At 50.0% G+C, this 15,984-nt stretch overlaps 23 non-coding genes and 3 pseudogenes across 23 annotated transcripts; all 26 read left to right on the top strand.

Moving 5' to 3' along the window:
* The first annotated feature begins 359 nt into the window (after positions 1–359).
* LOC134982529 (U1 spliceosomal RNA) lies at positions 360–523 on the top strand. Its single transcript, XR_010191217.1, has one exon. It is a non-coding gene; the product is annotated as a U1 spliceosomal RNA (small nuclear RNA).
* A 152-nt stretch (positions 524–675) lies between these two features.
* On the top strand, positions 676–838 carry LOC134982244 (U1 spliceosomal RNA). The gene has a single exon (XR_010190986.1). It is a non-coding gene; the product is annotated as a U1 spliceosomal RNA (small nuclear RNA).
* A 671-nt stretch (positions 839–1,509) lies between these two features.
* Positions 1,510–1,673, top strand: LOC134982645 (U1 spliceosomal RNA). Its single transcript, XR_010191321.1, has one exon. It is a non-coding gene; the product is annotated as a U1 spliceosomal RNA (small nuclear RNA).
* A 152-nt stretch (positions 1,674–1,825) lies between these two features.
* On the top strand, positions 1,826–1,989 carry LOC134982240 (U1 spliceosomal RNA). Its single transcript, XR_010190984.1, has one exon. It is a non-coding gene; the product is annotated as a U1 spliceosomal RNA (small nuclear RNA).
* Positions 1,990–3,774: 1,785 nt separating this feature from the next.
* Positions 3,775–3,938, top strand: LOC134982517 (U1 spliceosomal RNA). Its single transcript, XR_010191206.1, has one exon. It is a non-coding gene; the product is annotated as a U1 spliceosomal RNA (small nuclear RNA).
* A 152-nt stretch (positions 3,939–4,090) lies between these two features.
* Positions 4,091–4,253, top strand: LOC134982906 (U1 spliceosomal RNA). The gene has a single exon (XR_010191536.1). It is a non-coding gene; the product is annotated as a U1 spliceosomal RNA (small nuclear RNA).
* A 671-nt stretch (positions 4,254–4,924) lies between these two features.
* On the top strand, positions 4,925–5,088 carry LOC134982759 (U1 spliceosomal RNA). The gene has a single exon (XR_010191426.1). It is a non-coding gene; the product is annotated as a U1 spliceosomal RNA (small nuclear RNA).
* Positions 5,089–5,240: 152 nt separating this feature from the next.
* Positions 5,241–5,403, top strand: LOC134982257 (U1 spliceosomal RNA). The gene has a single exon (XR_010190996.1). It is a non-coding gene; the product is annotated as a U1 spliceosomal RNA (small nuclear RNA).
* A 615-nt stretch (positions 5,404–6,018) lies between these two features.
* LOC134982616 (U1 spliceosomal RNA) lies at positions 6,019–6,182 on the top strand. The gene has a single exon (XR_010191296.1). It is a non-coding gene; the product is annotated as a U1 spliceosomal RNA (small nuclear RNA).
* A 152-nt stretch (positions 6,183–6,334) lies between these two features.
* Positions 6,335–6,476, top strand: LOC134982255 (U1 spliceosomal RNA; annotated as a pseudogene).
* Positions 6,477–7,169: 693 nt separating this feature from the next.
* On the top strand, positions 7,170–7,333 carry LOC134982493 (U1 spliceosomal RNA). Its single transcript, XR_010191184.1, has one exon. It is a non-coding gene; the product is annotated as a U1 spliceosomal RNA (small nuclear RNA).
* Positions 7,334–7,485: 152 nt separating this feature from the next.
* Positions 7,486–7,627, top strand: LOC134982260 (U1 spliceosomal RNA; annotated as a pseudogene).
* A 695-nt stretch (positions 7,628–8,322) lies between these two features.
* LOC134982572 (U1 spliceosomal RNA) lies at positions 8,323–8,486 on the top strand. Its single transcript, XR_010191256.1, has one exon. It is a non-coding gene; the product is annotated as a U1 spliceosomal RNA (small nuclear RNA).
* Positions 8,487–8,638: 152 nt separating this feature from the next.
* On the top strand, positions 8,639–8,801 carry LOC134982297 (U1 spliceosomal RNA). The gene has a single exon (XR_010191025.1). It is a non-coding gene; the product is annotated as a U1 spliceosomal RNA (small nuclear RNA).
* A 670-nt stretch (positions 8,802–9,471) lies between these two features.
* LOC134982559 (U1 spliceosomal RNA) lies at positions 9,472–9,635 on the top strand. Its single transcript, XR_010191244.1, has one exon. It is a non-coding gene; the product is annotated as a U1 spliceosomal RNA (small nuclear RNA).
* A 152-nt stretch (positions 9,636–9,787) lies between these two features.
* LOC134982838 (U1 spliceosomal RNA) lies at positions 9,788–9,950 on the top strand. The gene has a single exon (XR_010191499.1). It is a non-coding gene; the product is annotated as a U1 spliceosomal RNA (small nuclear RNA).
* Positions 9,951–10,624: 674 nt separating this feature from the next.
* Positions 10,625–10,788, top strand: LOC134982337 (U1 spliceosomal RNA). The gene has a single exon (XR_010191042.1). It is a non-coding gene; the product is annotated as a U1 spliceosomal RNA (small nuclear RNA).
* Positions 10,789–10,940: 152 nt separating this feature from the next.
* LOC134982812 (U1 spliceosomal RNA) lies at positions 10,941–11,103 on the top strand. The gene has a single exon (XR_010191475.1). It is a non-coding gene; the product is annotated as a U1 spliceosomal RNA (small nuclear RNA).
* Positions 11,104–11,777: 674 nt separating this feature from the next.
* LOC134982703 (U1 spliceosomal RNA) lies at positions 11,778–11,941 on the top strand. Its single transcript, XR_010191376.1, has one exon. It is a non-coding gene; the product is annotated as a U1 spliceosomal RNA (small nuclear RNA).
* Positions 11,942–12,093: 152 nt separating this feature from the next.
* Positions 12,094–12,229, top strand: LOC134982211 (U1 spliceosomal RNA; annotated as a pseudogene).
* Positions 12,230–12,927: 698 nt separating this feature from the next.
* LOC134982325 (U1 spliceosomal RNA) lies at positions 12,928–13,091 on the top strand. The gene has a single exon (XR_010191032.1). It is a non-coding gene; the product is annotated as a U1 spliceosomal RNA (small nuclear RNA).
* A 152-nt stretch (positions 13,092–13,243) lies between these two features.
* On the top strand, positions 13,244–13,406 carry LOC134982775 (U1 spliceosomal RNA). Its single transcript, XR_010191441.1, has one exon. It is a non-coding gene; the product is annotated as a U1 spliceosomal RNA (small nuclear RNA).
* Positions 13,407–14,080: 674 nt separating this feature from the next.
* On the top strand, positions 14,081–14,244 carry LOC134982702 (U1 spliceosomal RNA). Its single transcript, XR_010191375.1, has one exon. It is a non-coding gene; the product is annotated as a U1 spliceosomal RNA (small nuclear RNA).
* Positions 14,245–14,396: 152 nt separating this feature from the next.
* On the top strand, positions 14,397–14,559 carry LOC134982899 (U1 spliceosomal RNA). The gene has a single exon (XR_010191528.1). It is a non-coding gene; the product is annotated as a U1 spliceosomal RNA (small nuclear RNA).
* Positions 14,560–15,233: 674 nt separating this feature from the next.
* LOC134982655 (U1 spliceosomal RNA) lies at positions 15,234–15,397 on the top strand. The gene has a single exon (XR_010191330.1). It is a non-coding gene; the product is annotated as a U1 spliceosomal RNA (small nuclear RNA).
* A 142-nt stretch (positions 15,398–15,539) lies between these two features.
* Positions 15,540–15,702, top strand: LOC134982774 (U1 spliceosomal RNA). Its single transcript, XR_010191440.1, has one exon. It is a non-coding gene; the product is annotated as a U1 spliceosomal RNA (small nuclear RNA).
* Positions 15,703–15,984: the final 282 nt, after the last annotated feature.

Below are 15,984 nucleotides of genomic sequence, written 5' to 3'. Positions count from 1 at the left end.
GGGGTCATCCAAGCACCGCAAAAGGCCGCCATGCCCTGCATAACCCTTTTCTCTTTTCATATGCAGATGAGGGTTCCAGCCAACTTTGGCCCACTGCTTGGATGACATCACCGTATGCAAATCCGTCTTCTGCAGACCTTCTCCCAGGAATGCTTTTACTAGTTGTTACATTTGGTTTGTTGTTTGGGGGTGCTTCAGTATTAGGCAGCCTTCTGCCCTCCCATGTTCATCTGAAAATATGTGTTCTCCCTGCAGTTGTTGTCCCCAGATGAGAGTTCCCTTGTGCTGCCTCAGTTGAATCTCCTTTACTTGACAGAGATGTGCCTGAGCAGCGGCCCTCCCCAGCCCTATCCCAAATCATACTTATTTTGCATAGGAGATACCATGGTCATAAAGATTGTTCTCCCAGGGTGAGGTTCATTCATTGCATTCTGGGTATGCTGACCCCTGTGATTTCCCCAAATGTGGGAAACTCAACTGCATTATTTGTGGTAGTGGGGGACTGTGTTTGTGTTTTCCTCTTGTCAGCTCTGGTAAAAGTCAGATTTCTTTGTCTCAGATCTTCCTCTAGCCTTGTTCTTCTTTCGAGAGTTCCATTGTGCTGCCTCAGTTTGATCTCCTTCACTTGACAGGGGGGTACCCGAGCAGCGACCCTCCCCAGCTCTAGCCCAACTCCTACATACCTGCCAGGTGAGATACTATGATCATGAAGGTGCATCTCCCAGGGCAAGGCTCACCCATTGCACTCTGGGTGTGCTGCTCCTGCGATTTCCCCAAATGTGGGAAACTTGACTGCATAATTTGTGTTTCCCCTGGTCGGCTCTCGTATAATTCAGATCTCTTTGTTTCAGGTCTCTCTCCAGCCTAGTTTGCTGTCTGTTTCCACTTCTGTTTTCTTGAGCCGCTCCCTTCTATGCCCTTGCGCACTATCCTGACTTCTCCCGTCTGCTTACTTTGTGCCTTCCAACGCACAATGCGAACTACAGGTAGTGCTGCAGGGCCCACACCCTTTTACTTGCCGTACAGAGCAGCTCTGGAGCTGTTACAGTGCCCAGCTGCTGCAAGAAATCAGCTTGAATGCTTCAGGGGCTGGGGCATAGCCAACATGAGCCCCACACCGAAGGAGGGTGGAGGTATTTAATGCGAACTAGGGGTCATCCAAGCACCGCAAAAGGCCGCCATGCCCTGCATAACCCTTTTCTCTTTTCATATGCAGATGAGGGTTCCAGCCAACTTTGGCCCACTGCTTGGATGACATCACCGTATGCAAATCCGTCTTCTGCAGACCTTCTCCCAGGAATGCTTTTACTAGTTGTTACATTTGGTTTGTTGTTTGGGGGTGCTTCAGTATTAGGCAGCCTTCTGCCCTCCCATGTTCATCTGAAAATATGTGTTCTCCCTGCAGTTGTTGTCCCCAGATGAGAGTTCCCTTGTGCTGCCTCAGTTGAATCTCCTTTACTTGACAGAGATGTGCCTGAGCAGCGGCCCTCCCCAGCCCTATCCCAAATCATACTTATTTTGCATAGGAGTTTCCATGGTCATGAAGATTGTTCTCCCAGGGTGAGGTTCATTCATTGCATTCTGGGTATGCTGACCCCTGTGATTTCCCCAAATGTGGGAAACTCGACTGCATTAATTGTGGTAGTGGGGGACTGTGTTTGTGCTTTCCTCTGGTCAGCTCTGGTAAAAGACAGATTTCTTTGTCTCAGATCTTCCTCTAGCCTTGTTCTTTTTTCGAGAGTTTCCTTGTGCTGCCTCAGTTGGATCTCCTTCACTTGACAGGGGGGTGCCCGAGCAGCGACCCTCCCCATCTCTAGCCCAACTCCTACTTACCTGCCAGGTGGGATACTATGATCATGAAGGTGCTTCTCCCAGGGCAAGGCTCACCCATTGCACTCTGGGTGTGCTGCTCCTACGATTTCCCCAAATGTGGGACACTTGACTGCATAATTTGTGTTTCCTCTAGTCGGCTACTCGTATAATTCAGATCTCTTTGTCTCAGGTCTCTCTCCAGCCTAGTTTGCTGTCTGTTTCCACTTCTCTTTTCTTGAGCCGCTGCCTTCTATGCCCTTGTGCACTCTCCTGACTTCTCCTGTCTGCTTACTTTGTGCCTTCCAACGCACAATGCAAACTACAGGTAGTGCTGCAGGGCCCACACCCTTTTACTTGCCTTTCAGAGCAGCTCTGGAGCTGTTACAGTGCCCAGCTGCTGCAAGAAATCAGCTTGAATGCTTCAGGGGCTGGGGCATAGCCAACATGAGCAGCAAGATGCAGCACTGGACTATTAGTAATGTACTGTTGTATGCTGAGCACCACAATGCAGCACAAGACAATGAGCAGTGATACTGAGCACTGATGAGGATACTACAGAGAACTGACACTGAGCAGGAGAGACACACTACTAGTATTACTGAGCAGCAATAAGTAACCACTGATACTGGGCACTGATATTGAGATTTCCACTGAGAGAACATAGCCACGTCCTCTCCGCTCTCTCTTCAATGCACGAGTAAAAATGGCGGCAACGCGCAGCTCTTTATATGGAATCCGAATCTCGCGAGAATCCGACAGCGGGATGATGACATTTTCCCTTGTTCAGGTAGAGAGGAGCGGGTTCGGTTCTCCGAGAACCGAATTCCCGACGAACTCCACGTGGTTTACACTGGTCCGAGGCAGGCTCGGTTGTTCCCGCCTGACTCGGAAAACCTGAACAAGGGAAAATGTCATCATCCCGCTGTCGGATTCTTGCGAGATTCGGATTCCATAGAGAAAAGGGGCATGCAGGGCATGGCGGCCTTTTGCAGTGCTTGGATGACCCCTTGTTCGCATTAAACACCCCCACCCTCCTTTGGTGTGGGGCTCATGTTGGCCATGCCCCATCCCCTGAAGCATTCAAGCTGATTTCTTGCAGCAGCTGGGCACTGTAACAGCTCCAGAGCTGCTCTGTAAGGCAAGTTAAAGGGTGTGGGCCCTGCAGCACCACCTGTAGTTCGCATTGTGCGTTGGAAGGCACAAAGTAAGCAGACGGGAGGAGAAGTCAGGACAGTACACAAGGGCATCCTTTTCTCTTAGTCCGTAGAGGATGCTGGGGTCACATTAAGAACCATGGGGTATAGACGGGATCCGCAAGAGACATGGGCACTTTAAGACTTTCAAAGGGTGTGAACTGGCTCCTCCCTCTATGCCCCTCCTCCAGACTCCAGTTATAGGAACTGTGCCCAGGGAGACGGACATTTCGAGGAAAGGATTTATAGTTAAACTAAGGTGAGCATCTTACCAGCTCACACCTTAAGCATGCCGCAGAACGTGGCATTCAATAGAACACAAGCCAACGGCATGAACAATTGCAGCAAAAAGCTGACCAGAACCGTAACACAACATGTGTATAACCACAAGTAATAACTGCAGACACAGTATGGACTGGGACGGGTGCCCAGCATCCTCTACGTACTAAGAGAAAAGGATTTACCGGTAGGTATTAAAATCCTATTTTCTCATACGACCTAGAGGATGCTGGGGTCACATTAAGAACCATGGGGTTATACCAAAGCTCTTGAACGGGTGGGAGAGTGCGTACGACTCTGCAACACCGAATGACCCAACTTGAGGTTATCATCAGCCAAGGTATCAAACTCCCATGTTCATCTGAAAATATGTGTTCTCCCTGCAGTTGTTGTCCCCAGATGGGAGTTCCCTTGTGCTGCCTCAGTTGAATCTCCTTTACTTGACAGAGATGTGCCTGAGCAGCGGCCCTCCCCAGCCCTATCCCAAATCATACTTATTTTGCATAGGAGATACCATGGTCATGAAGATTGTTCTCCGAGGGTGAGGTTCATTCATTGCATTTTGGGTATGCTGACCCCTGTGATTTCCCCAAATGTGGGAAACTCGACTGCATTATTTGTGGTAGTGGGGGACTGTGTTTGTGCTTTCCTCTGGTCAGCTCTGGTAAAAGTCAGATTTCTTTGTCTCAGATTTTCCTCTAGCCTTGTTCTTCTTTCGAGAGTTCCCTTGTGCTGCCTCAGTTGGATCTCCTTCACTTGACAGGGGGGTACCCGAGCAGCAACCCTCCCCAGCTCTAGCCCAACTCCTACTTACCTGCCAGGTGAGATACTATGATCATGAAGGTGCTTCTCCCAGGGCAAGGCTCACCCATTGCACTCTGGATGTGCTGCCCCTGCGATTTCCCCAAATGTGGGAAACTTGACTGCATAATTTGTGTTTCCCCTGGTCGGCTCTCGTATAATTCAGATCTCTTTGTCTCAGGTCTCTCTCCAGCCTAGTTTGCTGTCTGTTTCCACTTCTCTTTTCTTAAGCCGCTCCATTCTATGGCCTTGCGCACTATCCTTACTTCTCCCGTCTGCTTACTTTGTGCCTTCCAATGCACAATGCAAACTACAGGTAGTGCTGCAGGGCCCACACCCTTTTACTTGCCGTACAGAGCAGCTCTGGAGCTGTTACAGTGCCCAGCTACTGCAAGAAATCAGCTTGAATGCTTCAGGGGCTGGGGCATAGCCAACATGAGCCCCACACCAAAGGAGGGTGGAGGTGTTTAATGCGAACTAGGGGTCATCCAAGCGCCGCAAAAGGCCGCCATGCCCTGCACGCCCCTTTTCTCTTTTCATATGCAGACGAGGGTTGAAGCCAACTTTGACCCACTGCTTGGATGACATCACCATATGCAAATCCATCTGCTGCAGGCCTTCCCCCAGGAATGCTTGCACTAGTTGTTGCATTTGGTTTGTTGTTTGGGGGTGCTTCAGTATTAGGCAGCCTTCTGCCCTCCCATGTTCATCTGAAAATATGTGTTCTCCCTGCAGTTGTTGTCCCCAGATGAGAGTTCCCTTATGCTGCCTCAGTTGAATCTCCTTTACTTGACAGAGATGTGCCTGAGCAGCGGCCCTCCCCAGCCCTATCCCAAATCATACTTATTTTGCATAGGAGATACCATGGTCATGAAGATTATTCTCCCAGTGTGAGGTTCATTCATTGCATTCTGGGTATGCTGACCCCTGTGATTTCCCCAAATGTGTGAAACTCGACAGCATTATTTGTGGTAGTGGGGGACTGTGTTTGTGTTTTCCTCTGGTCAGCTCAGGTAAAAGTCAGATTTCTTTGTCTCAGATCTTCCTCTAGCCTTGTTCTTCTTTCGAGAATTCCCTTGTGCTGCCTCAGTTGGATCTCCTTCACTTGACAGGGGGGTACCCGAGCAGCGACCCTCCCCAGCTCTAGCCCAACTCCTACTTACCTGCCAGGTGAGATACTATGATCACGTAGGTGCTTCTCCCAGGGCAAGGCTCACCTATTGCACTCTGGGTGTGCTGCTCCTGCGATTTCCCCAAATGTGGGAAACTTGACTGCATAATTTGTGTTTCCCCTGGTCGGCTCTCGTATAATTCAGATCTCTTTGTCTCAGGTCTCTCTCCAGCCTAGTTTGCTGTCTGTTTCCACTTCTCTATTCTTAAGTGCCTTCCAATGCACAATGCAAACTACAGGTAGTGCTGCAGGGCCCACACCCTTTTACTTGCCGTACAGAGCAGCTCTGGAGCTGTTACAGTGCCCAGCTGCTGCAAGAAATCAGCTTGAATGCTTCAGGGGCTGGGGCATAGCCAACATGAGCCCCACACCGAAGGAGGGTGGAGGTGTTTAATGCGAACTAAGGGTCATCCAAGCGCCGCAAAAGGCCGCCATGCCCTGCATACCCCTTTTCTCTTTTCATATGCAGATGAGGGTTCCAGCCAACTTTGGCCCACTGCTTGGATGACATCACCGTATGCAAATCCGTCTTCTGCAGAACTTCCCCCAGGAATGCTTGTACTAGTTGTTGCATTTGGTTTGTTGTTTGGGGGTGCTTCAGTATTAGGCAGCCTTCTGCCCTCCCATGTTCATCTGAAAATATGTGTTCTCCCTGCAGTTGTTGTCCCCAGATGGGAGTTCCCTTGTGCTGCCTCAGTTGAATCTCCTTTACTTGACAGAGATGTGCCTGAGCAGCGGCCCTCCCCAGCCCTATCCCAAATCATACTTATTTTGCATAGGAGATACCATGGTCATGAAGATTGTTCTCCGAGGGTGAGGTTCATTCATTGCATTTTTGGTATGCTGACCCCTGTGATTTCCCCAAATGTGGGAAACTCGACTGCATTATTTGTGGTAGTGGGGGACTGTGTTTGTGCTTTCCTCTGGTCAGCTCTGGTAAAAGTCAGATTTCTTTGTCTCAGATTTTCCTCTAGCCTTGTTCTTCTTTCGAGAGTTCCCTTGTGCTGCCTCAGTTGGATCTCCTTCACTTGACAGGGGGGTACCCGAGCAGCAACCCTCCCCAGCTCTAGCCCAACTCCTACTTACCTGCCAGGTGAGATACTATGATCATGAAGGTGCTTCTCCCAGGGCAAGGCTCACCCATTGCATTCTGGGTGTGCTGCTCCTGCGATTTCCCCAAATGTGGGACACTTGACTGCATAATTTGTGTTTCCCCTGGTCGGCTCTCGTATAATTTAGATCTCTTTGTCTCAGGTCTCTCTCCAGCCTGGTTTGCTGCCTGTTTCCACTTCTCTTTTCTTGAGCCGCTCCCTTCTATGCCCTTGCGCACTATCCTGACTTCTCCCGTCTGCTTACTTTGTGCCTTCCAACGCACAATGCGAACTACAGGTAGTGCTGCAGGGCCCACACCCTTTTACTTGCCTTACAGAGCAGCTCTGGAGCTGTTACAGTGCCCAGCTGCTGCAAGAAATCAGCTTGAATAATTCAGGGGCTGGGGCATAGCCAACATGAGCCCCACACCGAAGGAGAATGGAGGTGTTTAATGCGAACTAGGGGTCATCCAAGCGCCGCAAAAGGCCGCCATTCCCTGCATAACCCTTATTCTCTTTTCATATGCAGATGAGGGTTCCAGCCAACTTTGGCCCACTGCTTGGATGACATCACCGTATGCAAATCCGTCTTCTGCAGACCTTCTCCCAGGAATGCTTTTACTAGTTGTTGCATTTGGTTTGTTGTTTGGGGGTGCTTCAGTATTAGGCAGCCTTCTGCCCTCCCATGTTCATCTGAAAATATGTGTTCTCCCTGCAGTTGTTGTCCCCAGATGAGAGTTCCCTTGTGCTGCCTCAGTTGAATCTCCTTTACTTGACAGAGATGTGCCTGAGCAGCGGCCCTCCCCAGCCCTATCCCAAATCATACTTATTTTGCATAGGAGATACCATGGTCATGAAGATTGTTCTCCCAGGGTTAGGTTCATTCATTGCATTCTGGGTATGCTGACCCCTGTGATTTCCCCAAATGTGGGAAACTCAACTGCATTATTTGTGGTAGTGGGGGACTGTGTTTGTGCTTTCCTCTGGTCAGCTCTGGTAAAAGTCAGATTTCTTTGTCTCAGATCTTCCTCTAGCCTTGTTCTTCTTTCGAGAGTTCCCTTGTGCTGCCTCAGTTGGATCTCCTTCACTTGACAGGGGGGTGCCCGAGCAGCGAATCTCCCCAGCTCTAGCCCAACTCCTACTTACCTGCCAGGTGAGATACTATGATCATGTAGGTGCTTCTCCCAGGGCAAGGCTCACCCAATGCACTCTGGGTGTGCTGCCCCTGCGATTTCCCCAAATGTGGGAAACTTGACTGCATAATTTGTGTTTCCCCTGGTCGGCTCTCATATAATTCAGATCTCTTTGTCTCAGGTCTCTCTCCAGCCTAGTTTGCTGTCTGTTTCCACTTCTTTTTTCTTAAGCCCCTCCCTTCTATACCCTTGTGGACTATCCTGACATCTCCTCCTGTCTGCTTACTTTGTGCCTTCCAATGCACAATGCAAACTACAGGTAGTGCTGCCGGGCCCACACCCTTTTACTTGCCTTACAGAGCAGCTCTGGAGCTGTTACAGTGCCCAGCTGCTGCAAGAAATCAGCTTGAATGCTTCAGGGGCTGGGGCATAGCCAACATGAGCCCCACACCGACGGAGGGTGGAGGTGTTTAATGCAAACTAAGGGTCATCCAAGCACCGCAAAAGGCCGCCATGCCCTGCATACCCCTTTTCTCTTTTCATATGCAGATGAGGGTTCCAGCCAACTTTGGCCCACTGCTTGGAAGACATCACCGTATGCAAATCCATCTTCTGCAGACCTTTTCCCAGGAATGCTTGTACTAGTTGTTGCATTTGGTTTGTTGTTTGGGGGTGCTTCAGTATTAGGCAGCCTTCTGCTCTCCCATTTTCATCTGAAAATATGTGTTCTCCCTGCAGTTGTTGTCCCCAGATGAGAGTTCCCTTGTGCTGCCTCAGTTGAATCTCCTTTACTTGACAGAGATGTGCCTGAGCAGCGGCCCTCCCCAGCCCTATCCCAAATCATACTTATTTTGCATAGGAGATACCATTATCATGAAGATTGTTCTCCCAGGGTGAGGTTCATTCATTGCATTCTGGGTATGCTGACCCCTGTGATTTCCCCAAATGTGGGAAACTCGACTGCATTATTTGTTGTAGTGGGGGACTGTGTTTGTGCTTTCCTCTGGTCAGCTCTGGTAAAAGTCAGATTTCTATGTCTCAGATCTTCATCTAGCCTTGTTCTTTTTTCGAGAGTTTCCTTGTGCTGCCTCAGTTGGATCTCCTTCACTTGACAGGGGGGTGCCCGTACAGCGACCCTCCCCAGCTCTAGCCCAACTCCTACTTACCTGCCAGGTGAGATACTATGATCAGGAAGGTGCTTCTCCCAGGGCAAGGCTCACCCAATGCACTCTGGGTGTGCTGCTCCTACGATTTCCCCAAATGTGGGACACTTGATTACATAATTTGTGTTTCCTCTGGTCGGCTCTCGTATAATTCAGATCTCTTTGTCTCAGGTCTCTCTCCAGCCTAGTTTGCTGTCTGTTTCCACTTCTCTTTTCTTGAGCCGCTCCCTTCTATGCCCTTGTGCACTATCCTGACTTCCCCGTCTGCTTACTTTGTGCCTTCCAACGCACAATGCAAACTACAGGTAGTGCTGCAGGGCCCACACCCTTTTACTTGCTTTACAGAGCAGCTCTGGAGCTGTTACAGTGACCAGCTGCTGCAAGAAATCAGCTTGAATGCTTCAGGGGCTGGGGCATAGCAAACATGAGCCCCACACCGAAGGAGGGTGGAGGTGTTTAATGCGAACTAGGGGTCATCCAAGCGCCGCAAAAGGCCGCCATGCCCTGCACACCCCTTTTTTATTTTCATATGCAGACGAGGGTTGAAGCCAACTTTGACCCACTGCTTGGATGACATCACCATATGCAAATCCGTCTGCTGCAGGCCTTCCCCCAGGAATGCTTGCACTAGTAGTTGCATTTGGTTTGTTGTTTGGGGGTGCTTCAGTATTAGGCAGCCTTCTGCCCTCCCATGTTCATCTGAAAATATGTGTTCTCCCTGCAGTTGTTGTCCCCAGATGAGAGTTCCCTTGTGCTGCCTCAGTTGAATCTCCTTTACTTGACAGAGATGTGCCTGAGCAGCGGCCCTCCCCAGCCCTATCCCAAATCATACTTATTTTGCATAGAAGATACCATGGTCATGAAGATTGTTCTCCCAGGGTGAGGTTCATTCATTGCACTCTGGGTATGCTGACCCCTGTGATTTCCCCAAATGTGGGAAACTCGACTGCATTATTTGTGGTAGTGGGGGACTGTGTTTGTGCTTTCCTCTGGCCAGCTCTGGAAAAAGTCAGATTTCTTTGTCTCAGATCTTCCTCTAGCCTTGTTCTTCTTTCGAGAGTTCCCTTGTGCTGCCTCAGTTGGATCTCTTTCACTTGACAGGGGGGTGCCCGAACAGCGACCCTCCCCAGCTCTAGCCCAACTCCTACTTACCTGCCAGGTGAGATACTATGATCATGAAGGTGCTTCTCCCAGGGCAAGGCTCACCCATTGCACTCTGGGTGTGCTGCCCCTGCGATTTCCCCAAATGTGGGAAACTTGACTGCATAATTTGTGTTTCCCTTGGTCGGCTCTCGTATAATTCAGATCTCTTTGTCTCAGGTCTCTCTCCAGCCTAGTTTGCTGTCTGTTTCCACTTCTCTTTTCTTCAACCGCTCCCTTCTATACCCTTGTGCACTATCCTGACTTCTCCTCCCGTCTGCTTACTTTGTGCCTTCCAATGCACAATGCAAACTACAGGTAGTGCTGCAGGGCCCACACCCTTTTACTTGCCTTACAGAGCAGCTCTGGAGCTGTTACAGTGCCCAGCTGCTGCAAGAAATCAGCTTGAATGCTTCAGGGGATGGGGCATGGCCAACATGAGCCCCACACCAAAGGAGGGTGGAGGTGTTTAATGCGAACTAGGGGTCATCCAAGCACCGCAAAAGGCCGCCATGCCCTGCACGCCCCTTTTCTCTTTTCATATGCAGATGAGGGTTGAAGCCAACTTTGACCCACTGCTTGGATGACATCACCGTATGCAAATCCGTCTTCTGCAGAACTTCCCCCAGGAATGCTTGCACTAGTTGTTGCATTTGGTTTGTTGTTTGGGGGTGCTTCAGTATTAGGCAGCCTTCTGCCCTCCCATGTTCATCTGAAAATATGTGTTCTCCCTGCAGTTGTTGTCCCCAGATGAGAGTTCCCTTGTGCTGCCTCAGTTAAATCTCCTTTACTTGACAGAGATGTGCATGAGCAGCGGCCCTCCCCATCCCTATTCCAAATCATACTTATTTTGCATAGGAGATACCATGGTCATGAAGATTTTTCTCCCAGGGTGAGGTTCATTCATTGCATTTTGGGTATGCTGACCCCTGTGATTTCCCCAAATGTGGGAAACTCAACTGCATTATTTGTGGTAGTGGGGGACTGTGTTTGTGCTTTCCTCTGGTCAGCTCTGGTAAAAGTCAGATTTCTTTGTCTCAGATTTTCCTCTAGCCTTGTTCTTCTTTCGAGAGTTCCCTTGTGCTGCCTTAGTTGGATCTCCTTCACTTTACAGGGGGGTACCCGAGCAGCGACCCTCCCCAGCTCTAGCCCAACTCCTACTTACCTGCCAGGTGAGATACTATGATCATGAAGGTGCTTCTCCCAGGGCAAGGCTCACCCATTGCACTCTGGGTGTGCTGCTCCTGCGATTTCCCCAAATGTGGGAAACTTGACTGTATAATTTGTGTTTCCCCTGGTCGGCTCTCGTATAATTCAGATCTCTTTGTCTCAGGTCTCTCTCCAGCCTAGTTTGCTGTCTGTTTCCACTTCTCTTTTCTTGAGCCGCTCCCTTCTATGCCCTTGCGCACTATCCTGACTTCTCCTCCTGTCTGCTTACTTTGTGCCTTCCAACGCACAATGCGAACTACAGGTAGTGCTGCAGGGCCCACACCCTTTTACTTGCCTTACAGAGCAGCTCTGGAGCTGTTACAGTGCCCAGCTGCTGCAAGAAATCAGCTTGAATGCTTCAGGGGCTGGGGCATAGCCAACATGAGCCCCACACCAAAGGAGGGTGGAGGTGTTTAATGCAAACTAGGGGTCAGCCAAGCGCCGCAAAAGGCCACCATGCCCTGCACGCCCCTTTTCTCTTTTCATATGCAGACGAGGGTTGAAGCCAACTTTGACCCACTGCTTGGATGACATCACCATATGCAAATCCATCTGCGGCAGGCCTTCCCCCAGGAATGCTTGCACTAGTTGTTGCATTTGGTTTGTTGTTTGGGGGTGCTTCAGTATTAGGCAGTTTTCTGCCCTCCCATGTTCATCTGAAAATATATGTTCTCCCTGCAGTTGTTGTCCCAAGATGAGAGTTCCCTTGTGCTGCCTCAGTTGAATCTCCTTTACTTGACAGAGATGTGCATGAGCAGCGGCCCTCCCCAGCCCTATTCCAAATCATACTTATTTTGCATAGGAGATACCATGGTCATGAAGATTTTTCTCCCAGGGTGAGGTTCATTCATTGCATTTTGGGTATGCTGACCCCTGTGATTTCCCCAAATGTGGGAAACTTGACTGCATTATTTGTGGTAGTGGGAGACTGTGTTTGTGCTTTCCTCTGGTCAGCTCTGGTAAAAGTCAGATTTCTTTGTCTCAGATCTTCCTCTAGCCTTGTTCTTCTTTCGAGAGTTCCCTGGTGCTGCCTCAGTTGGATCTCCTTCACTTCACAGGGGGGAACCCGAGCAGCGACCCTCCCCAGCTCTAGCCCAACTCCTACTTACCTGCCAGGTGAGATACTATGATCATGAAGGTGCTTCTCCCAGGGCAAGGCTCAACCATTGCACTCTGGGTGTGCTGCTCCTGCGATTTCCCCAAATGTGGGAAACTTGACTGCATAATTTGTGTTTCCCCTCGTCGGCTCTCGTATAATTCAGATCTCTTTGTCTCAGGTCTCTCTCCAGCCTAGTTTGCTGTCTGTTTCCACTTCTCTTTTCTTGAGCCGCTCCCTTCTATGCCCTTGCGCACTATCCTGACTTCTCCCGTCTGCTTACTTCGTGCCTTCCAACGCACAATGCGAACTACAGGTAGTGCTGCAGGGCCCACACCCTTTTACTTGCCTTACAGAGTAGCTCTGGAGCAGTTACAGTGCCCAGCTGCTGCAAGAAATCAGCTTGAATGCTTCAGGGGCTGGGGCATAGCCAACATGAGCCCCACACCGAAGGAGGGTGGAGGTGTGTAATGCGAACTAGGGGTCATCCAAGCGCTGCAAAAGGCCGCCATGCCCTGCACGCCCCTTTTCTCTTTTCATATGCAGACGAGGGTTGAAGCCAACTTTGACCCACTGCTTGGATGACATCACCATATGCAAATCCATCTGCTGCAGGCCTTCCCCCAGGAATGCTTGCACTAGTTGTTGCATTTGGTTTGTTGTTTGGGGGTGCTTCAGTATTAGGCAGCCTTCTGCCCTCACATGTTCATCTGAAAATATGTGTTCTCCCTGCAGTTGTTGTCCCCAGATGAGAGTTCCCTTGTGCTGCCTCAGTTGAATCTCCTTTACTTGACAGAGATGTGCCTGAGCAGCGGCCCTCCCCAGCCCTATCCCAAATCATACTTATTTTGCATAGGAGATACCATGGTCATGAAGATTTTTCTCCCAGGGTGAGGTTCATTCATTGCATTTTGGGTATGCTGACCCCTGTGATTTCCCCAAATGTGGGAAACTCAACTGCATTATTTGTGGTAGTGGGGGACTGTGTTTGTGCTTTCCTCTGGTCAGCTCTGGAAAAAGTCAGATTTCTTTGTCTCAGATATTCCTCTAGCCTTGTTCTTCTTTCGAGAGTTCCCTTGTGCTGCCTCAGTTGGATCTCTTTCACTTGACAGGGGGGTGCCCGAACAGCGACCCTCCCCAGCTCTAGCCCAACTCCTACTTACCTGCCAGGTGAGATACTATGATCATGAAGGTGCTTCTCCCAGGGCAAGGCTCACCCATTGCACTCTGGGTGTGCTGCCCCTGCGATTTCCCCAAATGTGGGAAACTTGACTGCATAATTTGTGTTTCCCCTGGTCGGCTCTCGTATAATTCAGATCTCTTTGTCTCAGGTCTCTCTCCAGCCTAGTTTGCTGTCTGTTTCCACTTCTCTTTTCTTGAGCCGCTCCCTTCTATGCCCTTGCGCACTATCCTGACTTCTCCTCCTGTCTGCTTACTTTGTGCCTTCCAACGCACAATGCGATCTACAGGTAGTGCTGCAGGGCCCAGACCCTTTTACTTGCCTTACAGAGCAGCTCTGGAGCTGTTACAGTGCCCAGCTGCTGCAAGAAATCAGCTTGAATGCTTCAGGGGCTGGGGCATAGCCAACATGAGCCCCACACCAAAGGAGGGTGGAGGTGTTTAATGCAAACTAGGGGTCAGCCAAGCGCCGCAAAAGGCCACCATGCCCTGCACGCCCCTTTTGTCTTTTCATATGCAGATGAGGGTTGAAGCCAACTTTGACCCACTGCTTGGATGACATCACCATATGCAAATCCATCTGCGGCAGGCCTTCCCCCAGGAATGCTTGCACTAGTTGTTGCATTTGGTTTGTTGTTTGGGGGTGCTTCAGTATTAGGCAGCCTTCTGCCCTCCCATGTTCATCTGAAAATATATGTTCTCCCTGCAGTTGTTGTCCCAAGATGAGAGTTCCCTTGTGCTGCCTCAGTTGAATCTCCTTTACTTGACAGAGATGTGCATGAGCAGCGGCCCTCCCCAGCCCTATTCCAAATCATACTTATTTTGCATAGGAGATACCATGGTCATGAAGATTTTTCTCCCAGGGTGAGGTTCATTCATTGCATTTTGGGTATGCTGACCCCTGTGATTTCCCCAAATGTGGGAAACTTGACTGCATTATTTGTGGTAGTGGGAGACTGTGTTTGTGCTTTCCTCTGGTCAGCTCTGGTAAAAGTCAGATTTCTTTGTCTCAGATTTTCCTTTAGCCTTGTTCTTCTTTCGAGAGTTCCCTTGTGCTGCCTCAGTTGGATCTCCTTCACTTTACAGGGGGGTACCCGAGCAGCGACCCTCCCCAGCTCTAGCCCAACTCCTACTTACCTGCCAGGTGAGATACTATGATCATGAAGGTGCTTCTCCCAGGGCAAGGCTCACCCATTGTACTCTGGGTGTGCTGCTCCTGCGATTTCCCCAAATGTGGGAAACTTGACTGCATAATTTGTGTTTCCCCTGGTCGGCTCTCGTATAATTCAGATCTCTTTGTCTCAGGTCTCTCTCCAGCCTAGTTTGCTGTCTGTTTCCACTTCTCTTTTCTTCAGCCGCTCCCTTCTATACCCTTGTGCACTATCCTGACTTCTCCTCCCGTCTGCTTACTTTGTGCCTTCCAATGCACAATGCAAACTACAGGTAGTGCTGCAGGGCCCACACCCTTTTACTTGCCTTACAGAGCAGCTCTGGAGCTGTTACAGTGCCAAGCTGCTGCAAGAAATCAGCTTGAATGCTTCAGGGGCTGGGGCATAGCCAACATGAGCCCCACACCGAAGGAGGGTGGAGGTGTTTAATGCAAACTAGGGGTCAGACAAGCGCCGCAAAAGGCCACCATGCCCTGCATGCCCCTTTTCTGTTTTCATATGCAGACGAGGGTTGAAGCCAACTTTGACCCACTGCTTGGATGACATCACCATATGCAAATCCATCTGCGGCAGGCCTTCCCCCAGGAATGCTTGCACTAGTTGTTGCATTTGGTTTGTTGTTTGGGGGTGCTTCAGTATTAGGCAGCCTTCTGCCCTCCCATGTTCATCTGAAAATATATGTTCTCCCTGCAGTTGTTGTCCCCAGATGAGAGTTCCCTTGTGCTGCCTCAGTTGAATCTCCTTAACTTGACAGAGATGTGCCTGAGCAGCGGCCCTCCCCAGCTCTATCCCAAATCATACTTATTTTGCATAGGAGATACCATGGTCATGAAGATTATTCTCCCAGGGTGAGGTTCATTCATTGCATTCTGGGTATGCTGACCCCTGTGATTTCCCCAAATGTGGGAAACTCGACTGCTTTATTTGTGGTAGTGGGGGACTGTGTTTGTGTTTTCCTCTGGTCAGCTCTGGTAAAAGTCAGATTTCTTTGTTACAGAGCCTTGTTCTTCTTTTGAGAGTTCCCTTGTGCTGCCTCAGTTGGATCTCCTTCACTTGACAGGGGGGTGCCCGAGCAGAGACCCTCCCCAGCTCTAGCCCAACTCCTACTTACCTGCCAGGTGAGATACTATGATCATGAAGGTGCTTCTCCCAGGGCAAGGCTCACCCATTGCACTCTGGGTGTGCTGCCCCTGCGATTTCCCCAAATGTGGGAAACTTGACTGCATAATTTGTGTTTCCCCTGGTCGGCTCTCGTATAATTCAGATCTCTTTGTCTCAGGTCTCTCTCCAGCCTAGTTTGCTGTCTGTTTCCACTTCTCTTTTCTTCAGCCGCTCCCTTCTATACCCTTGTGCACTATCCTGACTTCTCCTCCCGTTTGCTTACTTTGTGCCTTCCAATGCACAATGCAAACTACAGGTAGTGCTGCAGGGCCCACACCCTTTTACTTGCCTTACAGAGCAGCTCTGGAGCTGTTACAGTGCCCAGCTGCTGCAAGAAATCTGCTTGAATGCTTCAGGGGATGGGGCATGGCCAACATGAGCCCCACA

Source organism: Pseudophryne corroboree (genome assembly GCF_028390025.1).
Source record: "Pseudophryne corroboree isolate aPseCor3 chromosome 12 unlocalized genomic scaffold, aPseCor3.hap2 SUPER_12_unloc_1, whole genome shotgun sequence".
In the NCBI taxonomy this organism is placed as follows: Eukaryota; Metazoa; Chordata; class Amphibia; order Anura; family Myobatrachidae; genus Pseudophryne; species Pseudophryne corroboree.
The sequence above is the reverse complement of the archived record's forward strand: the minus strand, read 5'-3'. Positions and strand labels throughout refer to the sequence as shown.